Source organism: Sturnus vulgaris, chromosome 3 (genome assembly GCF_052056855.1).
Source record: "Sturnus vulgaris isolate bStuVul1 chromosome 3, bStuVul1.hap1, whole genome shotgun sequence".
NCBI lineage: Eukaryota > Metazoa > Chordata > Aves > Passeriformes > Sturnidae > Sturnus > Sturnus vulgaris.
Window position 1 is genome coordinate 99373714 of NC_142245.1, and position 6270 is coordinate 99379983.

At 38.7% G+C, this 6270-nt stretch overlaps 1 long non-coding RNA gene across 4 annotated transcripts in view; it reads right to left on the reverse strand.

Annotated features, from left to right (window-relative positions):
• The window catches only part of LOC106857558 (uncharacterized), a 125605-nt gene extending 121703 nt beyond the window's left edge, over positions 1 to 3902 (reverse strand). For 3 of the 4 annotated variants that reach the window (XR_015802911.1, XR_015802909.1, XR_015802910.1), the window contains exons 1-2: positions 2721 to 2937; positions 2147 to 2252 (exon numbers count right to left, since the gene is read on the reverse strand). This is a non-coding gene — a long non-coding RNA (uncharacterized LOC106857558). Of the gene's footprint in view, positions 1 to 2146; positions 2253 to 2720; positions 2938 to 3705 lie in introns of those variants that run through there. The other variant, XR_001403671.2, reaches the window with a different exon arrangement.
• Positions 3903 to 6270: the final 2368 nt, after the last annotated feature.

Genomic DNA, 6270 nt, shown 5'->3' on the forward strand with positions numbered 1-6270 from the left:
GAGAGGCAATAGTGAGGAACAATAAAAGTGGAGTCTCATTATCCTAAAACATTGCATAAAACTTAGTTTGTTATTTTCATCTGCCATGCTGAACTATTTCCCCTAAATTCCCAAGAGCAACCAGGTGAATCAGGAAAGTATAAGAGTGAAGATTAAACAGATTTCTTTTCCTACACTTGCACTCAGATGAGGGGGAAGGGCTCCAAAAAAACAGTTATTTTAACTGCATTTTTTTAGGAAAAAACAAAAAATTGAGATGGTGCCTTTTAATTTGCTAATTAACAAGTTTTACTGTGGAGAAGACTGCCAAAATGGCTGAGATTATTTGATAAAGATTCATTAGAGAAGAAGAAAAATAGAAATTAAAGGAATGAAGATCTTAGATAATTTAGAATGTTCCACTGAAGCCAACAGAGCCAAGGATGCAATTTAGGGTATATAGTTTCCAAATTTTTGTTTCCTGTATTTTCACATATTGCCTACTAAAGCAGCCATTACAAGCAACTCGATAGGTGCTGTGGGCTGATTATATGACAAATCAAGATCAGGTGAAATAACACAGAGCATTTGCCAAGAAGTATAATTTCGGGAATTCTGAAATTATTTCTGGATTTACACTGAACAAGCGCAATTAGGGTTTGAGAGCTAGATGCTGATAATGTTGCTAACTCTCACTCTGGTTACTTACTCTATTCCAGTTATTACAGCTCTACCCACACAGATGAGACTGGTTCCATTCTGTCCTTCACTAAACACAATTTTAATCCAAACCACTTTTCTCCAAAGAGAATACCCAAAGACCTTGAATTAGGCATTTAGACTATTCAGACACTCTCTACTGTTATTTTAATATTCCTTGAATTGACAACAAAATAGCTCAGTAGCCTAATGGCTACTGAGCCTATAGAGTACCTTAGCCTCAGGCATTGTTCCGAACCAGTCATAACGACCTGAATATTATGTTAAAATCTTTCATTTTTTTCAAGTAAATGTCTTAACAAGAGACTGCCAATCAATCTAAATGCTAACCTCCTCAATCTGTTTCTGGTGATGTCTCGCATTAATTGGTTATTTATCCATCCAGTGAGTAAATCACAGTTTAGCTCAGTGGTCAGGGTATTGTATAAGAAACATGAAAGTGGCTTCTCATCCTCTTTCACTGATAAAGTCGTTAATGCAACTGAAACAGCAATGACTTAAGAGCACTTTTACTAGGACATCTTAACCAGATGGCTCACGTTTTCTGCTATGAGTAAGACACCAGGATTCAGTCTTCACTAGGAGAAAAGAGGGAATATCTCCCACACTGAATCAATAAATGATCAATACTTAAAACAGACTAAGCATGGAGAAAGAAGTAGGATAAAAATGAGATAAAAATGGAAAATGACCCTGTCTCAGGTCAAATAGACAGTAGGTTAAAAGTGGAATTAAAATTCAACCTTCTGTCAACCAAACACAGGCTAAGTGACTACAAAGCCTTGCCTGCCCTCACTTCTTTTGCTGCTGGTTTTCCTACCTTGTCAGACACATTCATCAAGCCACTTCATGTCACCTGGCTTTAGAGCCCAAACATGCATTGACAAATTGTCCCTAAGCCCCATTTCTGGAGATATTTCTTCCTCTTAATCTGGGATAGGTTTTGAGATATCTGAGGCGAAACATCCCGAAACATCCCAAAATTGCAGTTTGGCTAAAAGAGTGGCCTATAGTGGTGAAGCTGAACTTGGATGGCTTTATTTCAGATGCCTGAACTACACAAGAGGAACCTCTATAATCCAGCTGCCCTGTCCACGTACAACACCTGTTTACCCTGCAGAGATATCATAATAGTCACTGCATGTTGCAAAATCTTCAGAAAAGGTATCAAATACGCACTATTTTCACCACTTTGCAATCAGATTCAAATTAATTTATAAGCTGCTATAATTCTTCAATTCTTAAGAAATCCATCCTAAAATTTTAGAGAAGTTTCAGTTAACAAGGACTAAGTTCCAGCAACACAACAACCATCTTCAACAGCTGGCTTTTTAATGGCATCCAAGACAAAGAATAGAAAATGTTTCAGCAATGCTGACCAAAGAGATGTGCCATCTCTTCATGAATAAGAGAAGGGGAAAAGCACTCCACAACTGAGCATACTCACCAGCTGGAAGAGATGGAGAGGCAGCAGGCAGGTGCAAAAAAAAAGCCATTTTGGGGCTCTAGCTGGTTTTCTCTGTATTCCAAAGGACAAACATCCGAAGAGCTTTCTGTGAAAAGAAACGAATCTAGACTTAGTCCAGAAGTGACTAGTCAATTAAAAAGGACAGTATCCAAACTCACATTTTTAAGGATTAGGCCCATCACACATACACACTGTTTTTCAATATTGTTCTCTGCAATAAAAACTGAGATTGTTTTCTGAACAGGATGCCAGCTGCTTCCTGTTCATGCTACTAATACATAACACTGCTATTGTATCACATCAAGGGATCCTCACTCTGATCATCAGCCAGCAGAACAAATGCCCTATATTAAGTAAATCCTCCTAAAAATCTACAGAATCGATTGGTGTAATTCAGCCTAGTCACACTGACTTCAGCAACATTTTATTCCTGCTAAAGTTCTAACCTGTTTTGTAATTTATCTTTCACATGATTAATTAATTGCTGTGCACTCATACATAGGAAATTCAATTCTACAGGTTATGCAGGGATCACATAGTTAGTAACACTTACGTATTATGAACTCTCAGGTACACTTGCAATGAAAAGGTACAAAAACAGCAGAAACCTTCCTGTGGCATGAGCTGTCTTGCTCTCCTTTGCCATAAAGAAGCAGTCTCTGACCTTCTGCAGCTCTTACTGTGAACATTCCCTTCCTTCCCAAGACACGATCTTCCCCAAGAAGCCACAGCCTCATTCCAAGTAACTCAAAACTGCTGTTACCATGGTTAATATTTCTGACTTGATTGGCACCACTAGTAATTGAACTGCAGCCTCTCGAGCACAGCAAGCTCTATTCATTAGCCCCTATTGTGTTAGGACACTGCATCAACCCACATTATTTTTCTGTGTAAAGGGGGAAAAATCAGCCATGAATACAAAGTTATGTTGCCACACAAAATTATGCAGTTTTGCTGTTGGATTAATTTTATGAAATTAAATAAAATATTGCAAATAATTTTTATTTATGTCAATAACAGTGCAATATGAGAAAAAGCACCTTCGTTTTGACTGCATAATATTATGTACATCTAAAATCCAAAATAGTTTAGTATCAGCTTTATTAGAAGACTTTTGGTTTCATCACATCTTAACAAAATCTTTGCAGTCTTCTGTCTTCTTTTCTCCCACTTTATATAGAGTTACACTTCATATGAATTTGCTGATTTGAGTCTATATGAGACAGAATGCTCTATAAGTAATGAAAAGAACAATATACCAGAAGCTTTCCTTCTATTAAGGAAACAGAACAGATAAGCTTTAAAAAGCAGCTTTCAACTGCCTATTCAGACCAAGACTTTATGTATTCTATGTATTTTAGTAGATTTTATAGATGACACTATGGTGTATATATAAAGAAATTAGACCAATTATTTCATAAGTCCTGACAATTTTTAGCTGACAGTTTAATAGAAGTAGACACAATATGAGAAATATTTTGTATTCTGATCTCATAAAAATTTCCATAAATTAATAACCTCCAACATCAAGTCCATACCTGCAAGTTGCTCCAGAGTTATCCTTCTGTTCATCCTGCTGCATTTTTACTGTAATAAAGACCCTCTTCGTTTTGTCTTTGTAAAAGTTTTCAAGTTTTGTCTGTTTTATTCCTTGTTCCTTTCTCCCTTAGACAGGACCATGAGAGATGTCCGAGAAATATTCACCACATAGATTCTTTCCCATGGGGAAAAAGGAAAAAAAAACAGAACAGAGTAAGAAAAATATTAGTGGTAGAGGAAATAGTTTTGTTTTACTCCATCTGCCTGCCTTGGCATTGTGAGATGGATCTTGGAAGACTGAAGAGTTTGAAGGGCTTTAGAAATGTGAGTTAGAGAAAGGTGGATGCAAGAAAGCGCAAGAGACAATGTCAGATACTGACACTGGACAAACTGCTGCTCATCATAGCTTGTTATTAAGTGGAGTAAGATATTCTTCACACTCTCAATGCCAAAATTCTCACCTTTCCACAATTTACACTCTCTGTTGAAAAAGCAGTAATTGATTCCCAATTTTTTCAGTTTCCAGCCTCACCTGAGTCCACTGTATTATGTAGAGACAAATAAGTTTACAAGTACAAGTCACACAAAACCACACATGTTCTAGCAGAGATGCAGTCATACAACACAAGAGTGCAAAAGATCAGCACTGAGAGATTTGCCTCTCCAAGGTCACGGGATGGATGGCCCTGTCAGTGGTTCTGACTTGTTTCAGCTCTCTCTGAATGTTCAATGCTTGGAACATCAGAAAAATCTAGTTGTGTCCCATTTTACACAAATGACTAGAGAAGCACACAAAATTGGTGGCACTGTATATTTAGATCTTTTTCCATACCATATAGATAATAACACTTATCTTTCCCTTTATCATTGTAAAGCTTACTTTGTATTGCAAGGTACTTAGTTGATAAGACCAGCAGTTGCCAAAAGAAAATTCATGGCACTGTGAAAATTCCTTATCTGGTGCATGCCTGCTGCTGGAACTGCATATGAAGAGCACTAAGAGTGACAAATAGACTGGGAAATGCAGTATTAACTGAACCTGCTTCATTCTGAGTGAGTGATTCTCTGATGCCTAGTTGAGTCAAGCTAGCAAGGTTCTGAGGACACACACTATTTCCCCCTTCCCCACATCAAGTTTAGATTAGATGGTCCAATAGATTTAAAGTCATTAGAGAGAGGACTGGCAGCAGAAAATAACAAAATAGTCATTTCTCAAGAAAAAATGGTTAAAACTAATTATTGATCATCTGTCTCATCCAGCAGTCTCTGTCCATGCCATTCAATAACCAAAGTAGGCATCCTTTGGAAAACCATTATATGTAACAGCTTTCATAGCACACATGCCAATGGATATGTCTGCAGGAATCAGATCAAGGCCTGTGCCTCTCACAATACTAATGCATTCACACTTTTGATTGCCTCATTTCCCAAATATAAGTTGTTTTAAGTGTAGTCTTCCATTAATTTATCTTGGAGTGTGCCTAGTCTATATAGCTACATGCCTTCTTATATTTAGTCTGCATTTTTAGGTTAAACTGGTAACTTGATGCACCAGCCCACACTCAATACCAACAGTCATGTGCTCCCAGAGCACAGGCATACGTGTTCCTGCAGCTTTCTGAGTGCTTTCTTCACTTCTCCAGGGCTCTATTAGGAAGAGCATTGCCAGCAGGTAGAAGGAGATGATCCTGCCCCTCAACTCAGCCCTGGTGAGGCCACACCAGGAGTGCTTTGTCCAGTTCTGGGCTCCTCAGTGCAAGTGAGACATGGAGCCCCTGTATCAGATCCAGTGGAGGCTACAAAGATGATTACTTGACAGGAGTATATCTTATGAGGAAAGGCTGAGGGACCTGGGTATGTAGACTCAAGAAGATGTGACTGAGAGTGGATCATACCAGTGTCTATAAGTATATGAAGGGAGGAAGGCAGAAGGATGAAGTCAGGCTCTGCTCAGTGGTGCTGGGAAGAGGACAAGAGGCAATGGGCAGAAACTGATGCACAGGAGGTTCCACCTCAGTATGAGGAAGAACTCTATTGTGTAAGGAACCATGCACTAGAACAGGTTGCCCGGAGGGGTTGTGAAGTCTTCCTCAGTGGACATATTTAAGAACTATCTGGACGCAATCCTGTGCAATGTGCTCCAGGATAACCCTGTTAAGCAGGGAGGTTGGACCAGATGCCCTGCTGTTGTCCCTTACAACCTTACCTAGTCTGCAATTTCTGCTCTTCTTCACAGCCTCATCACCACGATGAGGGATTTGTAGTATTAAGTAGCCTCACAAATGGTCATTTTTGGCGTGCATTAACTATACACCCTTCTGTTTCACAATTTACAGTCCTCTTCAAGATCCTGCTGGACCACTGCAAGAAAATCTCATGTATGAGCAGACTGGTTATTTTCATGCCCGTCAGCTTTTGTTCTTTTTGTTGGCCAACATGCCTGCTACATAAATAATCATGGTTTAAGAATAGAGCTAAGTTCTATTTCTCTGTTTGACATGCTGAACTAACTGCAAATATTCTCAGCTGAGCTTTTTAGAGCAGTTTGTAAACAGCACAAAAAC